This window comes from Hoplias malabaricus, chromosome 15 (assembly GCF_029633855.1).
Source record: "Hoplias malabaricus isolate fHopMal1 chromosome 15, fHopMal1.hap1, whole genome shotgun sequence".
Lineage (NCBI taxonomy): Eukaryota > Metazoa > Chordata > Actinopteri > Characiformes > Erythrinidae > Hoplias > Hoplias malabaricus.
In genome coordinates this window covers 5,621,646-5,645,097 of record NC_089814.1, presented here as the reverse complement: position 1 = coordinate 5,645,097, position 23,452 = coordinate 5,621,646, and the positions used below count along the sequence as shown (strand labels likewise).

Genomic DNA, 23,452 nt, shown 5'->3' with positions numbered 1-23,452 from the left:
TGAACTGGATAAGAGTTACAGATAATGAATGAATGAATGAAACTTGAAAAAGATGAAAGAAATTATCACTGTGCTGGAGAAACCCCTCATCTCTAAATATAGAACGTTTTGGAAGAACAAAACCCTTTCCCCCCCTAAAGTCCAATGGAGATAAGTTTGAATTGAACCATATGAACCCTAAAGTCATTATTTTTAATATATCAGTAAATATTTTACATGGGGTTTTGAGAGACTGATGATAATTAATCAAAAATGGTTTGCAAAGAAACCCTATTTTTAGAATGAGTTTTAAAATAACAAGAGCTGCCATAAAGCACAGACTAATATTAGTCATCTGTGAACACCATGGGCTTAATATATTGAACGAATGACACCATTTATCTCAGGTCAGTAAGAGACAGGCGAAAGATCATTAATTGTTGTGACCATATGATACCTATCAGGAGCACTAGCAGAGAGATTTGACATTAGTGCACCTATCAAAACTGTGAGAAAGAAAAATGGTAACAGCTTAGATGCAAGTAACATAGATTGGGACTTCACTATATGTGCATAAGCATCGAATAGAAAATTTAAAAAGCAAAGTAAAAAAGAAATACTTATAAAATTTATAAAGCAATATAATAGATTATTTTACTCAAGTAATATACCAAGAGTACGTCTACATTCACTCTCTGAAATTTGAGGGCACCTAAACCCTTCATAAAACAGATATATTTGGGATGTACCTGGGAGCAGTGCTTCCTAACAGGGTTATAAGTGGCTCTACAAGGCCAAGGCCAAGTAAAAGAACACTGCATATAAATCTAAGAAATGTTTTGATGTCCTTCTAAGAGATTTTATTATTATTATTTTTTATTTACCCAGAAACTTTTATTTTGTGGCACAGTGGCGCAGCAGGTAGTGTAGCAGTCACACAGCTCCGGAGACCTGGAGGTTGTGGGTTCAAGTCCCACTCCGGGTGACAGTCTGTTAGGAAGAAGTGGTGTGTTCTCCCTGTGTCTGCGTGGGTTTCCTCCGGGTGACTGTCTGTGAGGATTGTGGTGTGTTCTCCCTGTGTCTGCGTGGGTTTCCTCCAGGTGACTGTCTGTGAGGAGTGTGGTGTGTTCTCTCTGTGTCTGCGTGGGTTTCCTCCAGGTGACTGTCTGTGAGGAGTGTGGTGTGTTCTCTCTGTGTCTGCGTGGGTTTCCTCCGGGTGACTGTCTGTGAGGAGTGTGGTGTGTTCTCCCTGTGTCTGTGTGGGTTACCTCCGGGTGACTGTCTGTGAGGAGTGTGGTGTGTTCTCCCTGTGTCTGCGTGGGTTTCCTCCGGGTGACTGTCTGTGAGGAGTGTGGTGTGTTCTCCCTGTGTCTGCGTGGGTTTCTTCCGGGTGACTGTTAATTTTATAGTATTTATTTATACAAATTATATGGTATTTCTACTCTGAGTTCTGTTGATTTGGTTTAGGGCTTCACATAACTGTTTAAAGATTATTAGCTTTGACTTGCTTATACTTATCTGATAGAATGTGCTTGTGTACAAAACAGCGTCTCCATTGAATCTCGCCTATGAACACTGAAGATAGTGTGACCTATTCTCCTCTTCTTGCAGGCTGCAGAAAAACCTGGTTTCATTAAAACTCCCCGAATCCAGAGCCCACAGTGTACAGCACCGATTACAGCGTCGTCAGAATGAAAATTGTGTTGTCAGAAGTATTTAGCAATCCAGAGGTTTCTTTTGTAATCAAACAAATTGTTACAAATCTGTGAGACAAATATGTAATGGTGGCACAAATATTTTAATGTCCCCCTTTCTGTCATTTGTTTCAATAATCAGATGAATAAGTAAAGGGGGACCTCAGTGTATTATAATCTTAATGAAGCGTGTATGGTATGAATATTTCAGAGGCCTGCTGAGCCGCGTCTGTGGGTTTTGACTCAGGATGATCTCGCCTAGACTTGTGTGGAATTGTTGGATTAAACATTCATCAATTCTTGTCTCTTAGATTCTTTTCTTGTATCTGAGCAGGCCTACTCCTACAGGACCGCGTGGCTTATCGGATTATGTGTTACACACCCTAGCCGAGGCATCCTTCAGTATTCATATCCTATTTGTACCTGGGTAATTGGCTGAGCTCTTTTGGATTTGTGTGCACTAATTCTAATTGCTCACCGTTCTATTCTCAGTCTAATAATGAATGCATTTGTTTGATTCTCGTTATGGTTCTCGTTATTGTTGTTTTCTGTTTGTGCAGAGTAATCACTCTTTAGGCTGAGTGCCCCTTATGTACTTTTTGAAGATGGTTCCGTGACTTACACTATATGGCCCAAAGTATGTGGACGCCTGCCTTTCCAGCATTTCTTAAGAAATCAAGGGAGATTGTACTGTTTTTACTACAGTAACAGTTGGTAACTTTCTGGGAAAATGTTTACACTTGGGCTGTGTCCCAATTTGAGTTTGTAGCACGTAAGTGTCAAAGCTGAATGTAGTAAGAAATCCACAATGCATTTTAGAACCAGTCGATTTTTGAGTATGGCAAGGATGGACACTGTTGTCCCACAATCCAACAGAATATAAGAAGGAGGAGCTTCTCACATGTGGAAAATAGTATCATACTCCCTACTTAGTGCACTTCACAGTGCTGCTACACCCAGAAAGAAGTGCACTAAATGTTTGACAGAGGGACCTGAAGCTTCTTACTTACTTTAATGCAGAAACCCTTATTTTATGACCTACACTGTGCACTATGCAGTGTGGAGTGAGATATTTGAGTTGAGAGACACTTAAACTGCAGCTTGGTATGATGTGTGTTGTCATAGCAACAGTACATCATGTCCTGTTTGAGAAAAGGAGTAGTATGTTAATAATAATATTGTGTAATATCCTGCCAAACACATTCTGTTAAGATTAATATGTGATGTATAGTTTATAGCATTGGTGTGTAGTACACAATAGGGATGCAGCATGTGTGTTGGAACATGACTGTGAAGATCTGATGGTACTCAGCCACAAGAACACCAGTGTGGTTGGGTGTGTTAGAAGATTATTTTGGATGGCGCTCCAGCGAACACAGTGATGATGCCGTTATACCCCACTAGCTGACACTTGGCATTGGTGAATTCAGGCTCATGTGCTGTTGCTCCAGAGCATTCCTTATCATGCTGTGTTTTTCCTGTGGAAATTGTACCATTTAAAGTGTTCAGATTTTGCTAAAGAACCTGTTCTTTTAAGGAGGTGGATAATAGAATGAGGGTTCTTTTTTTTTCAGCTCATTTGGAGATGTTTTCTCTTGGCACTGGTAGGTGTTGCTGGGAAACGTCTGCATTTTACTGTTTAATTTTGGCCGTCTTCCGCAGCGAGCGCTCTTTGAGCAACTTACGCGAGTCCTGCAGGGACGCAGTGACGGATGGTTCATCACACGCGCTTTAATCATTCAGCTGCACGAACCCTGGGGAGAGGTGCTGCAGCGCATTACCCAAAACACACAATCACTGATATAATCATAATGATGATAATGAAATGTATTTAGAGCATGTCTCACCCCTCCCTTCCTACCCCTCTCTCGCTCTTGCTTTTGCTTTTTTCTCCCACACTCTCTCTATCTCTCCTTTCCCTCTTTGTTTTTCTCTCTCATGCTCTTTCTCTTCTTTCCCACCCACTCCTCTAGCTCTCCTTTTTATCTCTTCTTTCTCTTTCTCAATTTCTCTTCTCTCTTGCTTTATTTCTCCTTTTTTTCTCGTTTCACTTTCCTTTCTGTCTTTCCTACTTCTTTCTACCCTTTTCTTTCCCTCTCTTCTCACTACTTCTCTTTCCTTCTGTTGCCAGTTTCTTTCTCTGAACCCACCCTGCCTTTTCAGGTTGTGTACAGGAAATGGTGAGTGCTGTTTTGGTCAGAAAAATAGATTTTGCTATGCCCGCCCCACCCCCCGTGGCGCTTGCAGGAATCTGGCCGTGCTCTGCTGGACAGGACGCCGGAGATTAACCATCAGAGCAGAGGGTTTTGCAATCCTCATGTGCTGCGGACTGCAAAGGCTTACCTGACAGGTGTTGCTCTCGCTCAGATCCTGTACATCCTCCTGAGCCCAGACCTCCTCGGGGCTACTGTGGGTGCGACCAGTCGTCTTCCGCACTCCTCCACACTCCTTCACACCTGCAGCCACCACAGGGGACCAGCCACAACGCAGCCCAAATCTGTCCTCAATGAGAGCACAATGATTTCTGATCAGTGTGCAGCACGTCACCAAGGGAGGTACTCAAAGAGCCACTTTTACCAAGTTCAGAACTGAGTATGCACTGAATAACTTTGAAAAACTCTAGATTATACCAAAGTACTGCTGTTTCTTTGGAATATGTAGACGATATGGATACAACGTAATGTAGTGATCATTTCTAATTACATTATGGAATCAGATGGACTTGCTAGTTTAAGGTGCACCCATTCCACCGTGCTCACAGTTTGCTCAGCGTCCATAGAACTGACCGACCAAACGGGAGGATCTTGAGCAGCTGCACATGAGCCTAACATACTTATATACACTGTCTGATATCTTTGGGATGAGCTGAAATGCTGCTGACTTCACTACTGCTGTTGTGGCCGAATGAAATATAACCATAACAGTAATATTCCAATGTATAATACAAACCTTCGTAAAAAGACTGCTGTGGTGCTGAAGAGTTGTTGTAGAGGCCAATCCTATGCTGTTACAGTGGAGGGCAAATTGTGTCTGCGTGGGCTTCCTCCGGGTGACTGTTTGTGAGGAGTGTGGTGTGTTCTCTCTGTGTCTGTGTGGGTTTCCTCCGGGTGACTGTCTGTGAAGAGTGTGGTGTGTTCTCCCTGTGTCTGCATGGGTTTCCTCCAGGTGACTGTCTGTGAGGAGTGTGGTGTGTTCTCCCTGTGTCTGCGTGGGTTTCCTCCAGGTGACTGTCTGTGAGGAGTGTGGTGTGTTCTCCCTGTGTCCGCGTGGGTTTCCTCCGGGTGACTGTCTGTGAGGAGTGTGGTGTGTTCTCCCTGTGTACGCAGGGGGTTTCCTCCGGGTGACTGTCTGTGAGGAGTGTGGTGTGTTCTCCCCGTGTCCGCGTGGGTTTCCTCCGGGTGACTATCTGTGAGGAGTGTGGTGTGTTCTCTCTGTGTCTGCGTGGGTTTCCTCCGGGTGACTGTCTGTGAAGAGTGTGGTGTGTTCTCCCTGTGTCTGCATGGGTTTCCTCCAGGTGACTGTCTGTGAGGAGTGTGGTGTGTTCTCCCTGTGTCTGCGTGGGTTTCCTCCGGGTGACTTGTCTGTGAGGAGTGTGGTGTGTTCTCCCTGTGTCTGCGTGGGTTTCCTCCAGGTGACTGTCTGTGAGGAGTGTGGTGTGTTCTCCCTGTGTCCGCGTGGGTTTCCTCCGGGTGACTGTCTGTGAGGAGTGTGGTGTGTTCTCCCTGTGTACGCAGGGGGTTTCCTCCGGGTGACTTGTCTCTGAGGAGTGTGGTGTGTTCTCCCTGTGTCTGCGTGGGTTTCCTCCGGGTGCTCCGGTTTCCTCCCATGGTCCAAAAACACACATTGGTAGGTGGATTGGCGACACAAAAGTGTCCGTAGGTGTGAGTGTGTGAGTGAATGTGTGTGTCTGTGTTGCCCTGTGAAGGACTGGCGCCCCCTCCAGGGTGCATTTCCGCCTTGTGCCCAATGATTCCAGGTAGGCTCTGGACCCACCGTGACCCTGAACTAGATAAGGGTTACAGATAATGAATGAATGAATGAGACCTACACTGAAGTACTGTTATATCAGCCAACACAAATCCACTGCATATTTCCTGTTACGAGTTCATGAGTCACACATTAAACTGCTTTGTGTTTAATATCAAAGCTATTAAAACACCCTTACCTTTGATATCAGTGTCGCTCAGTCCCTTGAACCTGGAGAGTGATCTGGATAATCAGCTCTGCATTTGACTGCTCGCACTGAAAAGCTGGCTAAAGCTTGTCTGGAGCGATGCTGAGTAAATAAGTCCTTGAAGTCCTGGGTGCTTCTAACACTTTTTATTAAAGTGCGCACTTGAATTAATCTACTTTTATTTCTCTTCAGAATTGCGCTTCATTAAGAGAATGGGAAGAACTTAAGTGAGCTAAAAAAAGCCAGAGAGACAAATGAGTTATCGTATGTATGCACAGTGATAATAGATTAATAATTCATACCGTGTGATGATTAATTAAAAAAGGCCTCAGGTCCTGTGGCAGGTACAGCCTGAAACACACAGTGACATTCCCTTGCGAACCGCAGAACATCTGAACTTTCTCCCTCCCCTCTCCCTCATCCTCTCTCTCTCTGTCTCTCTCTCTCTCCTTCGTTCCTTCAGGCCAGGTGCAGAGGTTGTTTCAGTCCCTCCGGTGGCGTGCATTTCAATACATTTGTGACAGTAAGCTCCTGCTTTTTTCCACTTTTTCCTCAACACACTGGGAGCATGACTCCAGTGTCCACTCAGACAACTCAGACTGAGTCTTAAAATGTGTGGAATGGCCATGTGAAGAGCCTTCTGTTGTCTGAATGTCTATAGGAAGTTGATTTTATACCTTAAGCTCTTTTATGTTTACCCCATGTGTATTTCATTTTACAGTGTTGTGTTTTCAGTATGTAACTTATGGCTGGAAAGCAATGTTGGCTGAACACAGCACACATTATCACACTGTAGTTACTTTGCAGAACAGCAAATTAGAGTAATGAATGTTATTTATGTGTCAGGCTCGCGGGGGCGGACTGACGGAGGCGGACGCAAGCGATAAAACACAAAGACTTTTATTTACAGCAAGGATGGCAAAACAAAGGAAACGATGACGGAGAAACAGCGGAGACAGACTAGAAAACAACAAGACATAGGAAACGACACGACGATAGTACGAAACGAATTGAAGACAGAGGAAACAAACAGAAGCAAACAAATGACCAACAACCAGGAAGTGAGACATGGGGACTTAAGAACCTAACACAGACAACGGACACCTGGAACAGATAACGAGGGGGACGGGTTACAAATGAGACTGACAAGGACAAGGACGGAGACACCAACAATAAAAAACAGAGCCATGGGTTACGTGAGCGCATGGCAGGGAAAACAGACAACAGGACAAGGGCGTGACATTATTGTAGTAACATGACCATTACAAATGTATATGCAATACAATGCAATGCCCCCCGTGACAGCTGATTGGCAATCTGTCGACCCAATCCTAAACTAATTTGAAGCTGGTGAGAACGATCGGCCTCAGCTTCTGTTCCTTTAAACGAGTATGAGCCACAGTTCAGTTCAACGTGAGGGCCCCAGGAATGAGGAGCGAGGAGCAGAAGCTCTGTTTTTCAGCCATTTTGGCTCGGGTCTCTTTCTTCACCATTCTTGTTTTCTCTAAATTTATCAGTACACTTATTTTCTTTACTCTGATGTGGTTTTACTCCGTTTAACCTTGTCTTTGTGCCCTCACGTAAACATGGGTCCACCGCTGTGGTTGTAGAGTCTCAGATGAGAAGGCGGCGCAGTTGTAGAGTCTCTGATCACTACATAGGAAGCAGCCCCAAATCAGAACTGCTCGAGTGGGTGTTTTTATTTCACAATTTGTGGGTTGGTAGACTCCATATTCATTTTTTAATTTGTTTTTAGTGATTGGCTACTTCTTTATAAAGGAATACTGTAACAAGAGCACGAGTTTCTGTTGCGTTTTCCTGTTATTGTTTTTTAGATTTTAGATAGCTTTGAATTTTAGAGCCTACATTGATTTGTAGTGATTTATTTTTTCAAGTAATGAGAAGATAAATCATATTACACTTTGAGAGAAGGCAGATTGCAGTGCTACAGTGCAGTGAGACTTAAACAGACCCAGCATTGTTTTTGACACCTATAACTGCAAATGTCCCCTTGCAAATTGTCTTTTTTTCTTTTTTTCGTTTTGCCTCCACCTGTGTTGTCATCATCATGGCCATTGCTCATGAGTGGAGCTGGGTTCAGATGAAGCTTGGCTGTCCGTAGGCCTGGTGCTGGCAGCTGGTGTTGGGCAGGGCATGCCCTGTGGCAGTGCTGAGGGAGGGCCATGAGGACCAGGCCCCGGCCCACTCTCACCCCCATCTCACCCGCACTAATGGAAGAGGGCTGAGCTGCCCATATGGCACTTGTGGGAGCAGTGACGCTCTGGAGGCTGGCACACAGAACTCACCGCCACTCTGCTGTTCCATGAGACCAGGCTCAGCCCACTGCCGGACAGCCTAATGGATGGGTTTGGTGATTGGACAGCACTGGGTGAGGCCTTTGTGAACTCGCCAATAAGGAGGGCCAAAATGCGGGCAGCTGAGGAAAGGAGCACTTAGGTCGGCCCTGGAGAGTGTCCTTGACAAGATTTGCTAACCTGCAACTAACGGGTCGAGAGCTTCGTGTTTGTTCCACATTCCTGCTATTTACTCTGGCCTGGACGTAGGGAGCGAGAGACAGATCCAAATTGCGGTGTGGAGTGGTGGGTTGATTTATAGAGGTGCGATGTGCTGTATATTTTCAGGCTGACCACCTTGAGGAAGAGCGATGTAATCAACAAGTGACCCTTAAAAGTTCATTACACCTATAAAGATTCTCCATCTTGAACGAAGACGGTGGTGATATATAGTCCTTTGTGGTTTGAGTGAGAGAGGCAGTACAGCAGATGTCCTTCAGGAGGAGGTCAAGGAAAACTTTCCCCTGCCAGAATCCATCAGTGGAGTGTATGGTCCAAGACCTGGGAAGGGTATGGACTGTGGAGGCACCACTGAACCTTGGCTGACCACCTTATCCCCCTTTGCTCTTTACTCCCTCACGCTTTAAAAAATATTGAATAATACATTTGAATTATAATATTATTCATTCATTCATTCATTCATTGTCTGTAACCCTTATCCAGTTCAGAGTCGTGGTGGGTCCAGAGCCTACCTGGAATCATTGGGCGCAAGGCGGAAATACACCCAGGAGGGGGCGCCAGTCCTTCACAGGGCAACACAGACACACACACACACATTCACTCACACACTCACACCTACGGACAATTTTGAGTCGCCCATCCACCTACCAACGTGTGTTTTTGGACTGTGGGAGGAAACCGGAGCACCCAGAGGAAACCCACACAGACACAGAGAGAACCCACCACACTCCTCACAGACGGTCACCCGGAGGAAACCCACACAGACACTGAGAGAACACACCACACTCCTCACAGACAGTCACCCGAAGGAAACCCACACAGACACAGGAAGAACACACCACACTCCTCACAGACAGTCACCCGGAGGAAACCCACGCAGACACAGGGAGAACACACCACACTCCTCACAGACAGTCACCCAGAGGAAACCCACGCAGACACAGGGAGAACACACCACACTCCTCACAGACAGTCACCCGGAGGAAACCCACGCAGACACAGAGAGAACACACCACACTCCTCAGAGACAGTCACCCAGAGGAAACCCACGCAGACACAGGGAGAACACACCACACTCCTCACAGACAGTCACCCGGAGGAAACCCACGCAGACACATGGAGAACACACCACACTCCTCACAGACAGTCACCCAGAGGAAACCCACGCAGACACAGGGAGAACACACCACACTCCTCACAGACAGTCACCCGGAGGAAACCCACGCAGACACTGGGAGAACACACCACACTCCTCACAGACAGTCACCCGGAGGAAACCCACGCAGACACAGAGAGAACACACCACACTCCTCAACAGACAGTCAACCGGAGGAAACCCACGCAGACACAGGGAGAACACACCACACTCCTCACAGACAGTCACCCGGAGTGGGAATCGAACCCACAACCTCCAGGCCCCTGGAGCAGTGTGACTGCGACACTACCTGCTGAAGGTAGGAAACCACTCCACTTCCCCTTGACTTCAGGACATTGTAGTAAAAGTGAATTACACTCTGCAACTGTAGAGGGCGCTCAGGAGTAATGTGTGGATCTGAGCTGAAGAGAGTTCACATTAGGCCTTCTGTTGTTAAATCCTTAACTCCTCTTATCCTACTTATTGTGCCACACACACAGTTTGCAAATGGAACTTAAAGTACCACCAGAGGCAGGCACCTGCAATTTGTAGCAGAGACCTAAAAAAAACAGCACCCCAGCGGCTAATTATAAGAGAGTCAGCAGAAAATCTTCAGTTTGACATAATGGTGCCCTGATTTTTCCTAGGTGAATATATTCCTGAGCAAACTCAGGCCAGACTGTTAAACAGGTCACTCTTTTCAGCATCTCCCTCCCTTCCTGTCACCTACCTCCCTGGAACTGGAACAAAAACCACCAGCAGCCCTCCCATACCTCCCCACCTCCCCACCCCTCTCCTGCCTCTCTGTTTTATTGGTGACAGCTGCCGCGAAACAAACTCGCAGAGTGAGAGGAATGATGTGTCAGTGGAAGGTCCTTTAGCCCGCGCCGCTAATCTGTCACATGCGGTTTGTTGTTTACTGTTCCTCGGGCTCGCTGACCGGCCGTCGCCGAGCCTCATGCCGTAATGACGACAGATGCTGACCCGCGGAAGTGTGAATCTTGCCGATTTCCCCCCGCTGCCAACCTGTAAATTACAGCTATCGGGAGTAATTAGACCCGATAAAACCTTTCCAAGCATCATCCCCCCTCCCGCACACCGCCCTCTCTCCCCCTCACTCTCTCTCTCTCTCACTCCCTCTATCTGTCTCTCTCTTTTGGCCTGCCGATGACACTAGAGAGGGGGATTTGAGAGGCGCAGGGTTGCTGGCATTGACCGATCCCACGGTTAACCTGCCTGTGACACTTTCTCCTCTTATTACTCAGCTGACGCTATCCTCTCCAGGCCGAGCGAGGGACAGACTCGCCGACAGAAAAACACAGCTGCGGCGAGGCACAGAGACAGGCCTGCTTTTCCGACATTTTTCTCCACCGGCTAAAAGGTCATTGTTTTTCCTTTCAGATGCTTGCTCAAGACTTGACACAAGGAGTTTTTTCATTACTTGGCAATTCAAGCTGTGCCTCTTTGCAGGATCTATTTTTGGCGGCGGAGGTGATCGAGAGGTGTTAGGTGAATGTCACCTCAGTCACGGTTCCCTCACAAATATACGCTTCCAAAGCTTAGAGAATGTGCACAAAGCAGGATCCGAGAATATGAGCAGTGTGTGTCCTTGCTTTTCTTTGAGTCACATGCAGCTATCAATTGAATAGGAAGCCATTTTGAAAGTATGTCTTGCATGTTAGTGAGACGGATGGAGATGGTGGCAGTGAGAATTATACTGTGATGATTTGGGGGTCCAATTTTTCTTCAGGATGTAAAGGGAAACTCAGAATCGCAGAAGGCAATGAAGTGTGTTGAACAAACTAGATCCTTAGCTACTGCCATTAACATACAGTGCCATCTCTGACCGCACAACAGCGACATTAACGAAGGCTGAACCAATGACGGGTGTGAGGCAGGCAGACCAGATGAGAAATGGTACGGTCCATTTTAGGAGTGTCTGAAATCGTGTTACAAAATTCTTCCATATAATTGATATTGAACATATTATTCATTCATTGTCTGTAGGCGCTTATCCAGTTCAGGGTCACAGTGGGTATCACCGGGCGCAAGGCAGGAACACACCCTGGAGGGGGCGCCAGTGCGTCGCAGGGTGACACACACTCGCACCTATGGACACATGAGTAGCCAATCCACCTACCAACGTGTGTTTTTGGACTGGACCATAGGAGGAAACCCAGCAAGACACGGGGTGTACACACCAAACTCGTCAAAGGCAGTCACCGGAGCGGGCCTCAAACCCACAACCCCAGGGCTCTAGAGCTGTGTGACAGCGACGCTACCTGCTGCGCCACCGTGCCGCCCTGTAATATATAGTTCAAGTCATTCAAAATGTGAACATTCTCCTGCTGTTTTGTCGTTATTTGGTAACTGTTGCATAGTACTAAAATACAATTGTCATTTCATTAATATGGGCGGCACGGTGGCGCAGCAGGTAATGTCGCAGTCACACAGCTCCAGGGATGGAGGTTGTGGGTTCGATTCCCGCTCCGGGTGACTGTCTGTGAGGAGTTGGTGTGTTCTCCCTGTGTCTGTGTGGGTTTCCTCCGGGTGGCTGTCTGTGAGGAGTGTGGTGTGTTCTCCCTGTGTCTGCGTGGGTTTCCTCCGGGTGACTGTCTGTGAGGAGTGTGGTGTGTTCTCTCTGTGTCTGCGTGGGTTTCCTCCTGGTGACTGTCTGTGAGGAGTGTGGTGTGTTCTCTCTGTGTCTGCGTGGGTTTCCTCCGGGTGACTGTCTGTGAGGAGTGTGGTGTGTTCTCCCTGTGTCTGCGTGGGTTTCCTGCGGGTGCTCTGGTTTCCTCCCACAGTCCAAAAACACACGTTGTTAGGTGGATTGGTGACTCAAAAGTGTCCGAGTGTGTGTGTGTGTGTGTGTGTTGCCCTGTGAAGGACTGGTGCCCCCTCCAGGGTGTATTCCCGCCTTGCGCCCAGTGATTCCAGGTAGGCTCTGGAACCCTGGAATCCAGAGCCTACCTGGATTCCAGGGCGACCCTGAACTGGATAAGGGTTACAGATAATGAATGGATGAATGAATGATTTCATTAAAATGCTATGCTCACATTCGCTAACATCAATATTCAAAACTCATACGTACTTTTGGATACAATGGATGTCCATGTTCTGCGCTACGCTTTTCCGGATGGAACTCATAAATTCTTCTTGCTTTCCATTTTAAAACTACGTAATTTTTTAGGTTATCCTTGTTGAATAATTTGGCATTTGTCTTGTTAAATACTAAGTAACAAACAAACAACAGCAACAAAAACATTAGATCTTGTTTCCACAACTAATCTATTGTCATATTTACAACAGCACGTAAGAAGGATATATATGTGGTTTCCCCAAACTGCTGGTGCCACAACCTCCCCACCCCACTCCCTGTATGTCGTCTGAATTTATGCATTCCATAGATGGGATAATTCAAGTTTACAGGTGAACTTCTAGTTCTGAGGGGAGTAGTGACAAAATACGAGTGCACTGCGGATGAGTGAGTGTTTGAATGTCTGCCAATGTTTAAAATAAACCTTTTTTTAGCAAGAGAACGGGTGCCGTTCTGAGGGGAATAACTTTTCTACTGCAGCTATAGAGATGTATCTAACTGCTGTTCCAGACAGTCCTTTGAATTTATGCATTTCATCAGCAGGTTTACAAAAGGAATCTCTGCAGTGGGACTTCAGGGACGCAGTGCGGTTGACAGCTGTGGATGAGTCTCTTGCATTTTGGAAAATATGAGAGGTAAACAGTTTAAGAATTTGCACAATTCTGAGAAAAATATCTTTGGTGGATCTATGGTGATGGTGAACGTTGTTCCAGCCATCTACATTTCGGCAGTGCATTTGTAAAAGAAGCCATATTTTCATATTGATCTTTACTATATTTGTAGAACAAAGTGTGTGTAGATTTCTCTCCTGCGATTCTGAATGTTTTTAATACGCTTTATTTCTTTGTACCGTTAGAGATTCTGTGTGGCTAAACGGTACCGCGGGCAGGCGAGTGCTCCAAGAGGGCATTGGGTTGAGGGTGGGCGCTCAGCCCTTGCCCTCTCCATGGCCCTGGCACCGGTGCCAGCCCCTGCTGCTCCATGCTGCCCTCTGCTGCCAGACCCCCTCCAAAAAACAGGGTTCATGGCCCTTTAAGGAACTCACCTGATGCTAAAGGTCACACAGCCAGGTCTTGTCATTCTCGCTCATCCGTCCTCTCCTCCTCTCTATCCTCCACTGCTCTGCCATTCCCTCAGCACCCACTTCCTGAGCCGCCGGAGCCAATCGGCTTCCGCCCTCGCCTCCTCCGCCACCAATGCGGAGCGGCAATCTGTCACCCACACACTGGAGGACGCCACCCTGCTGCCCACCTTCCGCACACCACCATAATGTTTCTGGCAGCCCTAGAAAGATAAGTAATGGGAAACAAACAAATGGATAGATAGAGAGAGAGGGAGAGAGAGAGAGAGAGAGAGAGAGAGAGAGAGAGAGAGAGGCCACTCAGATAACTGCATAAGTACTCAGTAAGTTCTATAGCTGCAGTGGAAAATTAAGCATCTATCAAAGATTTGCTGTTCTAAATTAAAATACACACACACACACACACACACAAACACTAATCTCAGGGGAGAGGGTCATTTAGTTTAGAAGCCACTCTCACTTTCTAACTGCCCCTTGGCCACTCTACCCCTCCCTTCTCCTGCCCAATCTCTCTCTCTCTCTCTCTCTCTCTCTCTCTCTCTCTCCCCCTCTCTCTCTCTCTCTCTCATATCCCTTCCACACCACCCTGCTTTGGCCCAGTCGCTTTGCACGATACTTCAGTGAATAAATGAGTCGTTTTAATCCGACTGACAAGCTGGCATTGCCCAGCCCTGCCCTCCATCTGTACTGGCGGCCAGCTCAGCGGCAGGCCCTGGGCAGCACCGCGTGCCAATCCAACACACTCGCAGCTTATCCTGGCTGCAGCTTCAGGGACAGAAGGGTTAGAGCGCCGTGCGGCTGCTACCCTCCACACCAAAGAGCTATTTATATAAGAAAGGGATTAACTGCCACAATCTTTGATGGACTGGAACAAAGGTTGCGAAAAAGAGGCTTGTTAATTATTCATTAATTACCGGTGGTCTGGTCGAGCTAAATATTTCTAGCCTCATGTGGAGCTACGTTGCAGGATGGGAACCTAAAGCACAGCTCTGGTCTCGTTAGAAGCTAAGGTTGCACCTTGTTAGTAAACGCAGGGGGATATGTTTTTATGATATTTAATATGAATAGGTTTGTGAACATGTCAAAGCTGACACAATGCACCAGCACAAAGGGAGGGACACGTTTTAAAAAGAACAAGGTCATTTTTAGGAAGTAATTGTTGAGTATTTTGGGAAATCCTGCAGCAGGGGTGGGGTAGACAGATATAAAAACCAACAAAACAAAACGTATAGGCAAAATAAAGACTTTGTTACAAATAGAATGTAGTTATGGCCAGATCACGACAATAAATAGAATATTCATTCATTCATTCATTATCTGTAACCCTTATCCAGTTCAGGGTCGCGGTGGGTCCAGAGCACTACCTGGAATCATTGGGCGCAAGGCAGGAACACACCCTGGAGGGGGCGCCAGTCCTTCACAGGGCAACACACACACACACACACACCTACAGACACTTTTGAGTCACCAGTCCACCTACCAACGTGTGTTTTTGGACTGTGGGAGGAAACCGGAGCACCCGGAGGAAACCCACGCAGACACAGAGAGAACACACCACACTCCTCACAGACAGTCACCCGGAGGAAACCCACACAGACACCGGGAAAACACACCACACTCCTCACAGACAGTCACCTGGAGGAAACCCACACAGACACCGGGAAAACACACCACACTCCTCACAGACAGTCACCCGGAGGAAACCCACGCAGACACAGGGAGAACACACCACACTCCTCACAGACAGTCACCCGGAGGAAACCCACGCAGACACAGGGAGAACACACCACACTCCTCACAGACAGTCACCCGGAGCGGGACTCAAACCCACAACCTCCAGGTCCTGGAGCTGTGTGACTGTGACACTCCCTGCTGCACCACCGTGTAAATAGAATATATTCATTAAAATCTTTACGTTATTAGTAACAGTGCAGTTGTAGTGACAAAATCCATTCAAGCTTAGGTCATAAGGTCAATAAGAATCTAAATCTGATTGGACAGATTAGCTGCATGAGCGATGATGAAGTTTGTTGCGAGGGGAAATCATGGAAGATCGTAGTGTCCAGTGCCCAAAATGACCAGGAGTCATTTGGCAGTGTCTACCCCTGATGCATATGACTGACATCATTCATTGTGATAATGATAAAATATTGCCATATTGCCCATCCTTTCTATATGTAGTCATAAAATATAAAACCCCAGCGATGTAAGATCACAGTCATTGATCATATTCTTTAGCTGAAGGTCATAGTGTGCAGTATGTGACCCGCTGAGAGTTTAGTTTCTACATGTGTATTTATCTGTATCAGTCTGCTCAGCACACTCGCTTGCTCACTTTAATTAAAGCCTCAGGCATCAAATGTGCACCTCCTGATGGGGAAACTGCTGCGTGTCTTTGAGCAAACACTGTGTATGCTTAATTATTCCCCTTAATGAGCGAGTCATTAACGGAATACCCATTCAGCAGTGTTGCTCTTCACATCTCAGCACCTTGCCCCATTTTTTTAATCGAGTATATAATCAATAGTTCAATGTTCAGTTTAATGTTACTGCATAGTGACCTGTGTACAGTGTACTGGGATCAGTGATGCACCGTGACTACTGGAGCTAGTCTTTCAGTCTGGGCCATAAATATCAACCTTCATACTCAAACCTGTCCTACTGCCATGTCTGCTAGCACCCTGGTGGAATTCCAATTCTATGGTAGCGCTAAACTAATGCCCACATTCCAGAAACCTTTCTGGCCATTCAGATATTACTTTGTATTTTAAATGGCCACCCCTTCAGCCCCTCAATGGTGTGGCTGTAAGTTTTCATTCCACTCAAGCAGGAGCCCACCTGGTTCTACCTGATTCTAATCGACTAGCTTCAATCTCTAAATGCTTATACAGAGCGTGTTCCTGTTTTCAAAGCTCAGAACACTGTAGGCTGCAGATAAGGTCGGACTGGACACGGTAGATCTGAGCTGTTTATTAAAGGTCATTGACCTTGGTGGAAATCATAACCCAAATCTTTCAATGCTATAGTGTGGCTTATTAGATTGTTTTTTGCATCTATATGGTAGATGTACATAATAAACTGTCTGTAGAAATAAGGAGTTAGGAAGTTAATGAATTCACAGGAATACTGCCTCTAAATGTTGACCTAGTTGAGGGTACTTAAAATAGGAAGATTGTGTAAGACCCATAGCTTTATTTAGAGATAATATTTATTCATTCATTCATTATCTGTAACTGCTTATCCAATTCATTGTCGCGGTGGGTCCAGAGCCTACCTGGAACTCCTCACAGACAGTCACCCGGAGGAAACCCACGCAGACACAGGGAGAACACACCACACTCCTCACAGACAGTCACCTCGAGGAAACCTACGCAGACACAGGGAGAACACACCACACTCCTCACAGACAGTCACCCGGAGGAAATCCACGCAGACACAGAGAGAACACACCACACTCCTCACAGACAGTCACCCAGAGGAAACCCACGCAGACACGGGGAGAACACACCATGCTCCTCATAGACAGTCACCCAGAGGAAACCCACGCAGACACAGGGAAAACACACCACACTCCTCACAGACAGTCACCCAGAGGAAACCCACACAGACACAGGGAGAACACACCACACTCCTCACAGACAGTCACCCGGAGCAGGAAACGAACCCACAACCTCCAGGTCCCTGGAGCTGTGTGACTGCGACACTACCTGCTGTGCTACCGTGCCGCCCTTAGAGATAATATATGACGTTAAATTATTTGATATTTTTAAAGGTCTGGATCACGTCAGTAATCACAGATCAGACATTAACCACGACTGTGATCGTCCTTGCTGATTTTGACTGTTATTTTTAAAGAAGGACTGTAAGGAAAGGCCAGGAGCAGGTCAGGCGTAGTCCAAGGCTAAAGCTCTGATCCTGCCTGTACACCAGAGTAATGCTCCTGCCTGGTTTAACTCTGCTCCACTCAGGGGTTAATTCTGCCCTGTCGTCCTTGGCACAGTGCAGGCATACTGCAACATGGCACAGCACTCCCGCTCCCACGGAACACAAGCAGAGAGAGAGAGAGAGGGTGAGAGGGAAAGGAAGAAACACTGGCAAACAGAAGCGTTAAACCCTGTGCTGCGTTTCCTCTCTCCTCTCCATGTGTCTCTGCATTCTCAGGGCTTTCTCTTTCTCTTGGCCAGGTGGCAGCTCTTAAAACATGGCTCAGGAGCATTTGAGTGGCCCATTAGGCATGGAGCTTTTTGTCCTGGGCTGGAGGAGTGCAAGAGGGATGCTGGGTACCTGAGTTGTTTTTAAGAATCCTGCTGATCTGAGACTTTACTGAGTACTTTATTTGTCCTACATAGCGACAGAAGGCTGCATATGTAAGGTGCTGCACAAATTGTAAGTGTATATTGTGCCAAGTGCAGAAATAAGATATTTTACATTGTATTAAGGGTGGCACAGTGGCACAGCAGGTGGTGTCGCAGTCACACAGCTCCAGGGACCTGGAGGTTGTGGGTTCGATTCCCGCTCCGGGTGACTGTCTGTGAGGAGTGTGGTGTGTTCTCCCTGTGTCTGTGTGGGTTTCCTCCGGGTGACTGTCTGTGAGGAGTGTGGTGTGTTCTCCCTGTGTCTGCGTGGGTTTCCTCCGGGTGGTCCGGTTTCCTCCCACAGTCCAAAAACACACATTGGTAGGTGGATTGGCGACTCCAAAGTGTCTGTAGGTGTGAGTGAATGTGTGTGTGTGTGTTGCCCTGTGAAGGACTGGCGCCCCCTCCAGGGTGTATTCCTGCCTTGCGCCCAATGATTCCAGGTAGGCTCTGGACCCACCGCGACCCTGAACTGGATAAGTGCTTACAGATAACGAATGAATGAATGAATACATTGTATTAAGTACATCCTACCATTCGTTGGACCTTTTATTAGAAACCGCAAACTGCCGTCCCCTTGTCCCCTCCCATTGAAGCCCTCGATTGCCGTAAAGAGGCCATCTTACAATTGTCTCTGTTGGGGGAGGGGTCACTGGTTTGTCCATGAAACTTCATCAGAGGTCAGTGTTTGACCATAGAACTGTTTGTTGTATCCTTTTGACACGCATAACCTTCTCTTTCCAGCGGTGACAGTGAGGAATTACATAGTGCAGTTTCTTCAGTGCCGAGCCCGGATTACCAAGGACAGAAACTCTACCGTCCCTAAAACAGGTCAGCGATGAAGCTTTGAAGCTGTAATTTGAAGGTCAAAATAATAACTAATTATCCGTACTGTGTTGTGTTGAATTGAAGGATCTCCTTCATGATTCTACTGGCTCCTATTCATTAGAAGTAGCTCACGGCTAAATAGGACAAGCAAAGTAATCCTAAATGGCGCTATTATTGGAGAAACCGGAAAGCTGACCTCACATCAGCACTGCTTGAGTGAAGTCTTCCCAGCAGAGCAAGACTCAGAGCAGGAGATCGTGTCTGTTTGATTGGCCCAGTGCCTCAGCCAGCAAATCTTTGGCCTTTGATCCTGAGAGTTCTCAGCAGTAGGGCTTTGACTTAGAGCGGTGTGTTTTGCCATCTCTGGGCGAGAGATGAACGCATTTCCGGGGCCCTATTGTAGTTTTAGTCGAATAATTGTGGTTTTTATTTGCGTTCTGTTAAGAGAGACTTACTGCCGCGGTCCCGTCGGGTCTCCGTGGCACTCGTTTTCCAAGCCTGGTTTGATTAAGCCATGCGGCTGCTTTGAAAGAAAGTTATAAAAACGTCTCCTTTAATGTGCTATCCAATCAAATCCCAGAGAATGAAAAGAACATCATTCGATTATTTAGGTTAGCGCCAGGCCCCGACAGCTGGGTAGCTGAGGACGCCAGAGCCAAATAAATCATTGAGTTTTTTTCATTAAGTGGGTTAATATGTGAAAATGATGTGTAATGTTTTATTTAGCGCTGGGGCAGGGACGGTTGTACGGGGACAGAGCGTGTTGCGGAGGGCTAGGGGAGGCGTACTGAATTTGCCGCGCTTTGGGGCGCTCCCCGCGCTAAGGGTTCGGAGTGATACCCACCTCTCAGGCCATTCCATATTAAACAAGTGCTTTGTAAGTGTGCCATCATTACTATTCATCACAAATAAATACTTAAGCATGGAGAGCTTAGCGGCCTGCTGTTTAACAGTTACTCATTATTTCGGTGACCCTCCCCAGGCTTGGGTTAGACTTCTCCTCTGAGTTTCGGATTAGAGGAGAGACAGTGTGCGAGAGAAGAGAAAAGAGGGTGACCTATACCTGTCTATCCACCTTGCCTGTAGCTGTCAGAGTCTCCTCTGCCCTCACATGGACCTCCCCTGCTGGGATCGGGAGGCGACATTGTGTCCCCAGCTACACAGCTCCTGTCTAAATCCTTCTCCGTCTATATTTCGCTCGCCCTTTCTTCCATTCTTATCTCTCTCTCTCCATGGTTCAAGTCCCCAAAGTGCCAAACGCTCTAAACACACAGAAGAAAATACAGAAATTCTGTTCAGTTTAATTGTGGCCTGCTGTTAAGGGAACCGGACTTGTAACCAGAAGGTTGCTGTCGATGCCCAGAACCGGCAGGTCATGACTGAAGTGCCCTTGAGCAAGACACCTAACCCCCAACTGCTCCCTGGGCGCCGTGGCTAGGGCAGACGGAAGTTAAAGGAGACAGCTAGTTAGCTAAAGTTAGCAACATCGAGATGCCTTCCCTCTGTTCGGCTGAGCCTGTATGTGTAAAAGAAACTCATTTCTGGTTCAGGCATGTTGTGTTATCTAGTATGCTCACTAACTAATGGATCTAGGTTTCTTAATAACAGTCGCATCCCAGAGTCCTGCATTCTGCCGGCACACTGTTTACAGAAATCACATATAGAGTTAGGAGTCTTGTCCAAGGACTTTTATTGCTATGATACAGTGTGATACACAGCATTATTACCAACTGTAGCGTAATCCACGGTGCTGTACCCACCAGAAAAACGCATATGTGCAGCAGAAGGGCAGTCCTCCTTTGCTGTGGTGGTTTTTTGGAAGGTGATTCAGACCCTCCTCTTGCCATCGAGTCCAGATAGCGTAGCTGTGGCTTGCTGTGGGCAGTGCTGGTCTGGTGCCGGCTGGCTGGTTGGATGGGCGCTGGAGGCTTGGCCAGCAGACTGGGCGCTGGGCTCTGGGCGCTGGGTTTTTTACGCTGATGAATTGCAGGCGCGATGCGCTGCGGCAGCCAGTGAGGAGAGCCAGTGAGCGGCCGTCAGGCCCCATCAGCGTCTGCCTCTGTGAAGGGGGAAATCGCAGAGACAGCGCTGACAACTTAATTTAACACCGCACCGGAGTGAGACTGTGCTCTGGATAATTGATAACACCGCCACTGTGCGCATGCACACACACACACACACACAAATATCCCAAATGCAGGGGGAGTGCAGGAAAAGGGGATTGGTCCCTAAGGGAAAACTGCATTGTACTTATACCTCAGCACAGCTGATTTATTACAGATTCACAGGAACTGTCCAAGGTCCTAGACTGCGCAGTGCAGAGAGACCAGAGGCACTGACTGATTTGTCCCAGCAGTCACAGCTATAGAATACAACTCTGTCATCAATCATGACATCCGAATCATGGTATCTGCTGTATTACAGTTCAAAATTTGCAGTCACTGTCACTCCGTCGGAGACGTCGGGGGGGGAACTTGTTCGAATGAAATCCTTACTTTCACGGCTAATGTGGCGGTGATGGTCTCTGACGCGCTGACACTGTACAGCGTGCTCTGAGAGGAGATGCTTCTGTCTGAATCAGTCTTCAGTGACAGGGCAGAAAAGGAGATGGGAGTAGGGCTGGGCTGGGTTGATAAAATGTGATATCTTGATTCCAGATATTAAATGACATCAAACGTTTTGCTGCGTTATTTCATGCCACACTTTTGGTGCTTATCCACTGCCTGGAACCTACTAGACGTGACTCGACTCGGCCTTTTTGCTTTTCCACTGGACATATCCGGAACCTGGTCCCTGGAACCGCCATCTCTGAATTTACAGTACCTTTCACGTTTGTTTTTATCCGATTAACATCAGCAGCTCGTAACATTTCCTCGAGGTGTTTTGAAGTGGTTCAAACACTCCTTGGGTCAGTGGGTGAGTAAACTCTCCAGCGAGAGCCAAACTGATCTTTGAGAACTGGGGCACGTCCCAATAACAAAGACAACACATGTTTTGCAATGTCACTGGCTCCATTTTGCAGGGGAGTAGCGCTAGTGGAAGAGGGACAGGCTAAAACCAAGGCAAGTCGAGTCGAGCCGATCCCATGCAGTGGAAAAGCACCAAATATGGCGTACAGTTTGGGGCATAACCCACTAGAACGGTTCACACAAAAATATTGCTTGTCCGCGCCTAAATAAATGATGTGTGTAGATGGCAAATATGTCACGGTATGGAGACACTACGCTGCAAGCCATGTAAGCATCTCGTGAATGATGAGTACCATACGTTAAACACAAAACTCCAATCAGCTCCACTTTACACAGTTCCAGACCTGACCGTATATTTGTGAAAAGCAGTATCCAGCACAAGGTGAGAGCAAAGCTGGCATCATCTAGCCCCTCAATCTCCCCTCAGCCGGCATACAGAAACGAGAAATAAATAAGAATCGGACACAGTGAAGCCCTCAGTGTGCCGGGCGGCCGTAATCCCCTTTTAATTTCCTTTTGGAGCCTGCGCCAGGGCTCTGGCTAATGCTGGCTGCCCGTGATGGCACTGTGGCCTGGGTTACAGTGCAGGGCTGGGGGGGTCTTTACTCAGATCCCCAGGAAGAGTATACAATAACCAAGCTAGGCCTTCTCAGCCTTTACACGGCCTGCTTTCTGTTTGCCCAACACTCCAAGGGGATTTTCTGTGTCACACACACATACAAGTGCAAGGATATACACTCTCTCTCTACACACACACACATACACGGGGCAGGTTCATACACACCACTGCAACACACTTCCAACCCAGCCACACACACACACACACACACACACAAGATAAAAACTGCTCCATATAAAGCTATTTATATCTTAATTTATACAGGTTGGCTGTGATGTATGGGTCACAAACCCCTCCGCCTCCCAATCCCTTTCAATCCCACAATGCCCAGAGTAATATCTCCTCTTGAACAGCAATTTATTTTCCTCCTGTAGTGGAGTTATTTAAAAGAAAAGGTCTCATCATTAAAATGTATGCTTTCGCAGCACGGCAAAGCAAAAGGGCAGCTGGCAAACGTGGCTTGTTCCTCACTCACGTTATGAAAGAGACAGAGAGGGAGAGGGAGAGAGGGGAAAAGACAGAGAGTGGCGGAGAGAGGAGTGTGAGTGCGAGAGCAGCTAGCCCACTCAGCCTCCCAAAGAAATGGAGAAATAGAACACATCTTTGTAACATATTTGCCCATAAGGTGGGTTCTGACTAACAAAATGGAGAAGGTTAAAGTTATCCAGCGAGATGAATGGATTTCTCTTGACATTTACTCTCAGGAAGGGTACAGTAAATCTCCAGCATGGCTTATTACTGTAGTGAGAGTCCAGACGTACCGCCATTCTCCTCCCCACACACACTTCATTCCACATAGAGTACTTTTCAAAATGTATTTCAATGTCCATTAATTACATGTTTTCTTCTGTTAGGAAGTCGTCTTGCTCTAATCCCATTGGGGTGGTTTCCCAGACAGGGATTAAGCCTAGTCCTGGAACCATCTGAAAAAAACGATTATAAAACATTGCTGAAATACACAGAGGAAATGGGACTTCCTAACAACCA

General features: G+C 47.0%; 1 long non-coding RNA gene across 1 annotated transcript in view; it reads left to right on the top strand.

Moving 5' to 3' along the window:
• Positions 1 to 18,566: 18,566 nt before the first annotated feature.
• LOC136668982 (uncharacterized) overlaps positions 18,567 to 23,452 on the top strand; it is a 17,548-nt gene continuing 12,662 nt past the window's right edge. The window contains exon 1 of the long non-coding RNA XR_010795563.1: positions 18,567 to 18,880. This is a non-coding gene — a long non-coding RNA (uncharacterized lncRNA). The remainder of the gene's footprint in view (positions 18,881 to 23,452) is intronic.